Raw genomic sequence first — 11,421 nt, 5'->3', positions numbered from 1 at the left:
CATCTGAGGTCATCAGTCCCCTAGAACTTAGAACTACTTAAACCTAAGGACATCATACACATCCATAACCGTGGCAGGATTCGAACCTGCGGCCATAGCTTGCGCGTGGTTCCGGACTGAAGCACCTAGAACCGATCGGCCACAGCGGCCGGCGTCAGGTGGTGAGGCTATCGGTTGGAGCCTAGACTACTGGAAAACCGTGACCAGGTCAGATGAGTCCCGGTTTCAGTTAGCTGATGGTAGGGTTCGACTGTGGCGCATACTCCACAAAGCCATGTCCTCAAGTTGTCAACAATGCACTGTGCAAGTTGGCGTTGGCTCCATAATGGTGTGGACCGTGTTTGCATGGAATGGATTAGGTTACTGACTGGAAATGGTTATGTTCAGCTACTTGGAGACGATTCATGGACTCCACGTCTCCAAACAACGATGGGTTTTTTATGGATCACAACGGGCCATGTCACCGGGCCGTAATTGATCGCGACTGGCTTCGAAAACATTTTGGACAAATCGAGCCGGCCGCTGTGGCCGAGCGGTTCTCGGTGCTTCAGTTCAGACCCGCGCTGCTGCTAAGGTCGCAGGTTCGAATCCTGCCTCGGGCATGGATGTGTGTGATGTCCTTAGGTTAGTTAGCTTTAAGTAGTTCTAAGTTCTAGGGGACTGATGACCTCAGATCTACATTAAATCTACATATATACTCCGCTAGCCACCAAGCGTTGTGTGGCGCAGGGCAGAATTCGCGCCAAAGTCATATTTACCCCCCTCTGTTCCATTCACGGGTCGCGCGAGGGGAAAACGACTGTCTGAACGCCTCAGTACGAGGTCTTATTTCCCTTATCTTTGAATGATGATCATTACGCGATTTGAAAGTTGGTGGTAATAATATATGCTCTACATCCTCGGCGAAGATCGGATTTCGGAATTTAGAGAGCAGCCCCTTGCGTTTAGCTCGTCGTCTATCTGCAAGTGTGTCCCACTTCAAACTTTCTATGAGATTTGTAACGCTCTCGCGATGGCTAAATGTAGCAGTCACGAATCTTGCCGCTCTTCTTTGGACCTTCTCTATCTCTTGAATGAGACCCAGCTAGTTAGGGTCCCATAGAGACGAACAATACTCCAAGACTGGACGAACTAACGTATTGTAAGCTATTTCCTTTGTTGAAGGATGTATCGCTTCAGATTTTACCAATAAACCGCAGTCTAGATTCGCCTTACCCGTTACTTGTGTAGTCTGATCATTCCAAAAATGGCTCAAATGGCTCTGAGCACTATGGGACTTAACATCTGAGGTCATCAGTCCCCTAGACTTAGAACTACTTAAACCTAACTAACCTAAGGACACCACACACATCCATGCCCGAAGCAGGATTCGTACCAGCGACCGTAGCGGTCGCGATGTTCCAGACTGTAGCGTCCAGAACCGCTCGGCCACCCTGGCCGGCTGATCATTCCATTTGAGATCATTTCCAATAGTCACACCCAGATACTTGACGGACGTTACCGCTTCCAAAGACTGAGCATTTTTTTTGTACTCGTACATTAATGGGGATTTTCGTCTTGTTATACGCAGTAGGTTACACTTACTAATATTGAGAGATAACTGCCAGTCATTACACCACGCATTTATTTTCTGCAAATCCTCATTGATTTGTTCTCAGCTTTCGTGTTATACTACTTTCCTGTCGACTACAGCATCATCGGCAAACAGTCTAAGGCCGCTGTCAATACCATCAACCAGATCGTTTATTACGCTGCCCTGGGGCACACCTGAAGTTACGCTTGTTTCTGTTGAAGTCACCCCGTTCAGGACCACATACTGCTCGCTGTCTGTTAGAAAACTTTCTATCCAACCGCATATGTCATCGGATAGACAGTAAGCGCGCACTTTTTGTAGCAAGCGACGGCGCGGAACTGAGACGAACGCGTTTCGAAAGTCGAGATATACGGCGTCAACCTGGGAGCCGGTATCTAGAGCCTGTCGTATATCATGCACAAAGAGGGCCATGTGTGCCTCGCATGACCGCTGTTTCCTAAAACCGTGCTGGTTTCTGCAGATGAGCTTCTCAGAGTCTAGATGTTAAGTCCCATAGTGCTCAGAGCCATTTGGCAAATCGAGCGGATGATTTGGCCACCCAGATCTGCCGGCACGAATCCCACCGAACAGTTATGGGACATAATCGAGAGGTGAGTTCGTGCACAAAATCGTGTCCTGCCAGCACTTTAGCACTTTTGGACGGCTGTAGAGGCAGCAGGGCGAATACTTCTTCCAACGACTTGTTGAGTCTGTGACGTACCGAGCTGCTGCACTTCGCGGGGCGGAAGGAGGTTGTGCTGTGTCAAAACTAAAATGTAAACTTTCACGGCCGAAAATATCATGTCCATTATAATTATCCGGGCTGTTATGCCGTGGTCGGTTGATGAATTCTGTCGTGATTCCCAACGTTTCGTCTCCAACAGCGGGAGACATCTTCAAGGGGGTCCGTAGCTTGATGGAAGGTCCAACACACACACTGCCTCGCTACTGACTGCCGCTAAATTCCGTGTCCGCGCGCCCCCGCGCAGCGGCGTGACGTCACGTGTTTTGAAAACGTCAGTGCAATTGGCCGCTGTCCGTCGCCGTCGATCGCCGTTGCCATCACCCAGTAGTGGACGAGTGGTACACATCTTCTTTAACACCGGCATCCATATACCGTTTAATTTGACGCCCTCCTCCTTTCGGTTGAAATTATTTGGGCGTTTAGCGATTTCGATTGCCTCCCTGTAGAGCCTTTCGTAATATCCGCTCGTGGCCGCTAGTACTTGCGTCTCCTCGAAACGAATATTGTGGTTCCCTGGCTGGAAAGCATGCTCCGCAACAGCTGATCGTTCCGTTTCTCCTCTTCTACAATTTCCCTTGTGCTCTTCCAAACGTTTAGAAACAGTTCTTTTAGTGGTACCCACATAAACATCATCACAGCTGCATGGGATCCTATACACTCCAGATTTTTCCAATGGTTTGCGAGCGTCCTTGGCAGGCCTAAGGTATTCCTGTATCTTCCTGGTGGGCTTGTAAATTACGGTAATATTCCCCTTCGTCAAGATCCTCCCTATTCTTTCCGTTACATTTTTAACAAACGGCAGGAAAACTTTAGATTTTGCAGTAGCCTGTACGTCAGTCTTATTTCTGCGTGGTTGCCTCAACGCACGTTTTATTTCGGCGGACGAATATCCGTTCTTCGTTAGTGTATTGTGGAGATGTTCCATCTCAGCGTCGAGCAACTCAGGTTCACAAATATTTCTAGCTCTGTCCGCTAACGTCTTGATAACACCCCGCTTCTGTTGTGGGTGGTTGTTCGAATCCCGGTGCAAATAACGCTCCGTGTGCGTGGGTTTGCGGTACACTGAGTGGCCCAAACTATCATTTACGTTTCTAAACACAAGCACATCGAGGAAATGTAGTTTGCCGTCTACCTCCTCCTCCATTGTAAACCGAATTCTTGAGTTTATACTGTTCAGATGTTCGTGGAACCGGCTTAGTTCCTCCCTACCATGTCTCCACAACACAAACGTGTCATCCACGTATCGGAACCATACATTTGGTTTCTTGCTGGCAGTACCTAAGGCCTGTTCTTCGAATTTCTCCATAAAGAAGTTTGCAATTACGGGACTTAGGGGGCTTCCCATAGCCGCGCCATCCGTTTGCTCATAAAACTGTTCATTCCACTTGAAGTATGTGGTCGTCAAACAACACTTAAACAGCTCTAAAATATCGGCAGGAAAAATTCGATCCAGCTGTTCCAATACATCATTAAGTGGAACCATGGTAAACAGCGATAGCACATCGAAGCTGACCAATATGTCCTCCGGCTGGACCACTATGCCATTCAATCTGCTGATGAAATGTGTCGAATTCTTTATATAAGAATCCGAACGGCCCACATGTGGTTTTAACAGCGTAGTCAAAAACTTGGCTAACGAGTAGGTGACGTTTTCAAAACACGTGACGTCACGCCGCTGCGCGGGGGCGCGCGGACACGGAATTTAGCGGCAGTCAGTAGCGAGGCAGTGTGTGTGTTGGACCTTCCATCAAGCTACGGACCCCCTTGAAGATGTCTCCCGCTGTCGGAGACGAAACGTTGGGAATCACCACAGAATTCATCAACCGACCACGGCATAACGCCCCGGATAATTATAATGGACATGTGTCAAAACTCTCGGGGTACGTTCGCCCTCACTGGTGATGAGCTTCCTACGTGATAAGTCAATGATAACACCTGGCGGTCACCATAATATACGTGTATGCTGTGGTAAAACCAAAATCAAATTGTGTTCTAGATGATGTGAGAGCGTCTACGGAGTAGCAGGTGGCGAGCATGCGCGACTGCAGCGATATACCATATCGCCCTCGCTGCGTCCAGAGATGACGCCTGAGCGACGCGCAGCAGCCGGCCGCTATTGTGAAGAAGCGACATCATAGATGATTATTACATTAATTGTTAAAAGTTGGCGTGGCGTTGTGTGTTTGTTCGTTTTAAATGGTTCCAACTGTACAACGAAAAGGGTTAGTTAGTTCCCAGATAGACCTCTCACCGACCAAGTGGTGGTAGTGGTGTATATCGGGTCAGATCTTATAGCGTTTCACTACGTAGTGTAGTGAGGCTACTCAATTGACACCTAAGTCTTGGGAGAGTGCACGGAATTTTGTCGATTATAGTTGTGGCAACAGTTTCGTTCGTAAAATTTGCTGGGGTGAGTCCCGCGTGAGCCTGATTTAATTGAGAGATTGATTTGTTAGGTGCTGAGTTTTGTGGAATCGGTGCGACCCATATACCGTCTGCATTGTATGTTGAGTGGTCGCGAGGCGCCCAGAGATAATTGGGTTGCTTGTCGTTTTTATTGAGGTGGTTTGGGTATTGTGCGTGTGTGTTTTGAGAAGGGAAAGCCTCGAAGCACGTGTTGGTAGTTGTATTTTCAAGACCACTTGCTTGCAGCGGACAGCGAATTGGCTCATAGAACGACGAACTGTTTCACTATACGGTGAAGGTGTGCACGTATCACTGAGTAGACAATCGATAGTAAATTGAGGGAACCATTTAACGAGCTACACGTAGCTAAACCAAAACTTGATTCAGCAAGGTGACGAGTGGCCGATTTAAATGTTAGGGAACTTAGCGGGTCGCGTGTGGTCAACGCCTGAAGAGGTCAAGATTTGCTTTTAAATTGTAACTTAACGTTAGCTGAAAAGTGGCGGTGACATTTAGGATTTTTGTTTGATTCTTTTATTACTTGTTTTCGTATTGTGGGGAATGATAATATACACTCCTGGAAATGGAAAAAAGAACACATTGACACCGGTGTGTCAGACCCACCATACTTGCTCCGGACACTGCGAGAGGGCTGTACAAGCAATGATCACACGCACGGCACAGCGGACACACCAGGAACCGCGGTGTTGGCCGTCGAATGGCGCTAGCTGCGCAGCATTTGTGCACCGCCGCCGTCAGTGTCAGCCAGTTTGCCGTGGCAGTCTTTAACACTGCTAGCATGCCGCGACAGCGTGGACGTGAACCGTATGTGCAGTTGACGGACTTTGAGCGAGGGCGTATAGTGGGCATGCGGGAGGCCGGGTGGACGTACCGCCGAATTGCTCAACACGTGGGGCGTGAGGTCTCCACAGTACATCGATGTTGTCGCCAGTGGTCGGCGGAAGGTGCACGTGCCCGTCGACCTGGGACCGGACCGCAGCGACGCACGGATGCACGCCAAGACCGTAGGATCCTACGCAGTGCCGTAGGGGACCGCACCGCCACTTCCCAGCAAATTAGGGACACTGTTGCTCCTGGGGTATCGGCGAGGACCATTCGCAACCGTCTCCATGAAGCTGGGCTACGGTCCCGCACACCGTTAGGCCGTCTTCCGCTCACGCCCCAACATCGTGCAGCCCGCCTCCAGTGGTGTCGCGACAGGCGTGAATGGAGGGACGAATGGAGACGTGTCGTCTTCAGCGATGAGAGTCGCTTCTGCCTTGGTGCCAATGATGGTCGTATGCGTGTTTGGCGCCGTGCAGGTGAGCGCCACAATCAGGACTGCATACGACCGAGGCACACAGGGCCAACACCCGGCATCATGGTGTGGGGAGCGATCTCCTACACTGGCCGTACACCACTGGTGATCGTCGAGGGGACACTGAATAGTGCACGGTACATCCAAACCGTCATCGAACCCATCGTTCTACCATTCCTAGACCGGCAAGGGAACTTGCTGTTCCAACAGGACAATGCACGTCCGCATGTATCCCGTGCCACCCAACGTGCTCTAGAAGGTGTAAGTCAACTACCCTGGCCAGCAAGATCTCCGGATCTGTCCCCCATTGAGCATGTTTGGGACTGGATGAAGCGTCGTCTCACGCGGTCTGCACGTCCAGCACGAACGCTGGTCCAACTGAGGCGCCAGGTGGAAATGGCATGGCAAGCCGTTCCACAGGACTACATCCAGCATCTCTACGATAGTCTCCATGGGAGAATAGCAGCCTGCATTGCTGCGAAAGGTGGATATACACTGTACTAGTGCCGACATTGTGCATGCTCTGTTGCCTGTGTCTATGTGCCTGTGGTTCTGTCAGTGTGATCATATGATGTATCTGACCCCAGGAATGTGTCAATAAAGTTTCCCCTTCCTGGGACAATGAATTCACGGTGTTCTTATTTCAATTTCCAGGAGTGTATTTGCTGGCACTCGTTCAACGTGTATTGAGATACCTAGAAGGAAAATAAATCCAATTTTATTGCGGTTAAAGGAAACCTTCCAGTCTATTTAATTGGTATCTAGTGTGAATATATCTATAGAATTTTCGGAAGTATAAACGAGTGTAATTCAGAGATATTGATACAGTGGAGTCGATATCACGTATAATGTGGAGTTTTTAAATGTGCTTGGTAAAAGGTTGTTGAAAGAATGAAATTACAAATTATCTACTGAAAGTAGATCTTCTATTAAAGGAAAGATTTCAATTAAAGGAAAAAGCTTCCTAAATGATGAATAAGTTTAATTGAAGTAACTGATTTACGTAAAGGCGAAAGATTTTGCTACTAACAAAGATTCGTTATTCTGTGACGCATGCGAAGTCTCATCACTTACATATTATCGCTGGGTCGAGTTGGAAAAATATTTAAGGGAGAATTAAGAATGTTGTAATTCCTAACAGCAGTGATGGAAGTGTCCATAAACAGAATAATCATTTCAAGACGGTAGACAGATTGGTATTTTAGTACAAGTAATAAAATAGTTCCGAGTTTATGTCAGAGAGTACGTACTGCGTTGTGAAAACCTCGTTGCGAAAGATAACAATGGCTAGTTGGATGTCGCATTTATCATCGCGCAAGATATTCAGGTACTGAAATTAAAGTAATTTGTTGCTCTGACGAGATCAGTATCGTAGACAACGAGAGTGGTTCATTAAATAGGCCCATTTATTCACTACTGGTTAACTTCAGTAATCATTGGTGCGTGAACATTGTTAAGTGATTATTCCTGGTTCTATCGTGGCTCGGTACGATTTCGGCGTCGTGTCTAGGCAGGGTGTTGTTTCATTATTTGGCAGATGGGCTGTTTGCACGGTCAGCGGTTGAGGTGGCTGCAACATTAATTGTACTAAGGCTAATTTCGTGTCCGATTAGTTCATTGCCAGTGTGATTCCGGCGCGGGCTAGATTCTTGCCGTCATGAGAGGCTCCTCTCCAACTGGAATCTTCTGCAATTAGATAGCGTTCTGCAGTCTTAACATCTATTTAAAAATAGGAAACTGTGCCTAATTAAAGGTGTGGTGGTCGACTGGTGGCGTAAGTACAGGGCTATTACAAATGATTGAAGCGATTTCATAAATTCACTGTAGCTCCATTCATTGACATATGGTCACGACTCACTAGAGATACATAGAAAAACTCATAAAGTTTTGTTCGGCTGAAGCCGCACTTCAGCTTTCTGCCGTCAGAGCGCTCGAGAGCGCAGTGAGACAAAATGGCGACAGGAGCCGAGAAAGCGTATGTCGTGCTTGAAATGCACTCACATCAGTCAGTCATAACAGTGCAACGACACTTGAGGACGAAGTTCAACAAAGATCCACCAACTGCTAACTCCATTCGGCGACGGTATGCGCAGTTTAAAGCTTCTGGATGCCCCTGTAAGGGGAAATCAACGGGTCGGCCTGCAGTGAGCGAAGAAACGGTTGAACGCGTGCGGGCAAGTTTCACGCATAGCCCGCGGAAAATTGGCTCATGCCAGAACTGGAGACCGACAGCGCCGCCTTCATCTTTCAGGATGGTGCTCCACCGCACTTCCATCATGATGTTCGGCATTTCTTAAACAGGAGATTGGAAAACCGATGGATCGGTCGAGGTGGAGATCACGATCAGCAATTCATGTCATGGCCTCCACACTCTCCCGACTTAACCCCATGCGATTTCTTTGTGTGGGGTTATGTGAAAGATTCAGTGTTCAAACCTCCTCTACCAAGAAACGTGCCAGAACTGCGAGCTCGCATCAACGATGCTTTCGAACTCATTGCCCGCATCTCGTGGTCGTGCGGTAGCGTTCTCGCTTCCCACGCCCGGGTTCCCGGGTTCGATTGCCGGCGGGGTCAGGGATTTTCTCTGCCTCGTGATGGCTGGGTGTTGTGTGCTGTCCTTAGGTTAGTTAGGTTTAAGTAGTTCTAAGTTCTAGGGGACTTATGACCACAGCAGTTGAGTCCCATAGTGCTCAGAGCCATTTTTGAACTCATTGATGGGGACATGGTGCGCCCAGTGTGGGAGGAACATGATTATCGGCTTGATGTCTGCCGAATCACTAAAGGGGCACATATCGAACATTTGTGAATGCCTAAAAAAAAACTTATTGAGTTTTTGTATGTGTGTGCAAAGCATTGTGAAAATATCTCAGATAATAAAGTTATTGTAGAGCTGTGAAATCGCTTCAATCATTTGTAATAACCCTGTACTTTGCACAACAGGATACTCTGCAGTAGCGGCACAGAGACGTTGGTACAGTACGATCCCTTGTCGTCGTCAGTCAGTCTCGGGTACTGCCAGTCACGGACCAGTGCAAGGTCAGGTGTCCAGTGAGTTGTGGCACATCGGTGTAGCCTTCTGAGTCGTGCAAACCAGGAACTGTCTGACACCCTGTGGATGCGGACGGGGTACCGGGTGATGGCATCGGTCGGTGGAGCGAGGGCGCCCGCTTTCTCAGCGCCGATGTCGCGCGCTGCGGGTAACGGGGTCGTTAGCCGGGCAGACAGTGAGTGAGGCGCGACGCTGCGGCCGGACCGCTGCGTGTGGCGTATTCAGTCGGCGCACGTGCGCACGTCGGCCGCTCTCACACGTCGACACGCGCCACCTGCGAAATGCGCCGCGGTACTTCCGCGCAGCGTCCGGTGCCTAGCTGCATCCTGCGCTCACTCGCAGACAGGATGGCGTGCTCCTAGTTGCCGCTAGACCAGGCGCGCACAACTAGTGCACAGAGAACAGCCGGCAGGTGCGTCGCACTCCACACGCCCGACCGCGGCCGAGTTCTGCTCCGGCGCGTCGCGTCGGCGAGACTGCCGGTGTACCGTTCTCCTCATCTTGCTTACGGCGGCCTATTTATAGCCACACCTCTTAGCACCGGATGATCAAAAAGTCAGTATGAAAACTTAATAAACCACTCTGATTATTGCCAGCATCATATTTAATATGGCTACACAGGATAATTGAAATGGCCTGGGAGTCGGGACAGGTTCCATCAGACTGGACAAAAGCAGTAATCACACCAATCTTTAAACATGGAAACAGAAAAGATTGTAACAACTACAGAGCTATCTCTTTAATCAGCGTTGTGGGTAAAATCTTCTCAGGTATTGTTGAAAAGGAAAGTGCGAGTATTAGTTGAGGACCAATTGGACGAAAATCAGTGTGGGTTTAGGCCTCTTAGGGGTTGTCAGGACCAGCTCTTTAGCTTACGGCAAATAATGGAGAAGTGTTATGAGTGGAACAGGGAATTGTATCTATGCTTTATAGATCTAGAAAAGGCATATGACCGGGTTCCTAGGAGGAAGTTATTGTCTGTTCTACCAGATTACGGAATAGGAGGCAAACTTTTGCAAGCAATTAAAGGTCTTTACATGGATAGTCAGGCAGCGGTTAGAGTTGACGGTAAATTGAGTTCATGGTTCAGAGTAGTTTCAGGGGTAAGACAAGGCTGCAACCTGTCTCCACTGTTGTTCATATTATTTATGGCTCATATGTTAAAAACAATAGACTGGCTGGGTGAGATTAAGATATGTGAACACAAAATAAGCAGTCTCGTATATGCGGATGACTTAGTTGTGATGGCAGATTCGATTGAAAGTTTGCAAAGTAATATTTCAGAGCTAGATCAGAAATGTAAGGACTATGGTATGAAGATTAGCATCTCCAAAACGAAAGTAATGTCAGTGGGAAAGAAATGTAAACGGATTGAGTGCCAAATAGGAGGAACAAAGTTAGAACAGGTGGACGGTTTCAAGTACTTAGGATGCATATTCTCACAGGATGGCAACATAGTGAAAGAACTGGAAGCGAGGGGTAGCAAAGCTAATGCAGTGAGCGCTCAGCTACGATCTACTCTCTTCTGCAAGAAGGAAGTCAGTACCAAGACTAAGTTATCTGTGCACCGTTCAATCTTTCGACCAACTTTGTTGTATGGGAGCGAAAGCAGGGTGGATTCGGGTTACCTTATCAACAAGGTTGAGGTTGCGGATATGAAAGTAGCTAGGATGATTGCAGGTACTAGTAGATGGCAACAATGGCAGGAGGGTGTCCACAATGAGGAAATCAAAGAAAAACTGGGAATGAACTCTATAGATGTAGCAGTCAGGGCGAACAGGCTTAAGATGGTGGGGTCATGTTACACGCATGGGAGAAGCAAGGTTACCCAAGAGACTCATGGATTCAGCAGTAGAGGGTAGGAGGAGTCGGGGCAGACCGAGGAGAAGGTACCTGGATTCGGTTAAGAATGATTTTGAAGTAATAGGTTTAACATCAGAAGAGGCACCAATGTTAGCACTGAATAGGGGATCATGGAGGAACTGTATAAGGGGGGCTATGCTCCAGACTGAATGCTGAAAGGCATAATCAGTCTTAAATGATGATGATGAATAAACCACGGAATAATGTAGACAGAGAGGTAAAAATTGACACACATGCTTGGAATGACATGGGGTTTTATTAGAACCAAAAAAATACAAAAGTTCAAAAAATGTCCGACAGATGGCGCTGGACAGCAAAACGCCAGTCACTGCGCGTGACAATCGTGTATAAAAGGAGCTGTAATGAGACAGAGAATCAGATGCGCCAGCAGTCGCAGCATGTTGACGTTACCTGAAAAGGCGCTTTTAGTGAAGCTGTATTATCAGAATAGGGAATGTGCTAGTTCA

The sequence above is a fragment of the Schistocerca cancellata genome, chromosome 10 (genome assembly GCF_023864275.1).
Source record: "Schistocerca cancellata isolate TAMUIC-IGC-003103 chromosome 10, iqSchCanc2.1, whole genome shotgun sequence".
Lineage (NCBI taxonomy): Eukaryota > Metazoa > Arthropoda > Insecta > Orthoptera > Acrididae > Schistocerca > Schistocerca cancellata.
Note: the sequence above shows the minus strand (reverse complement) of the source record.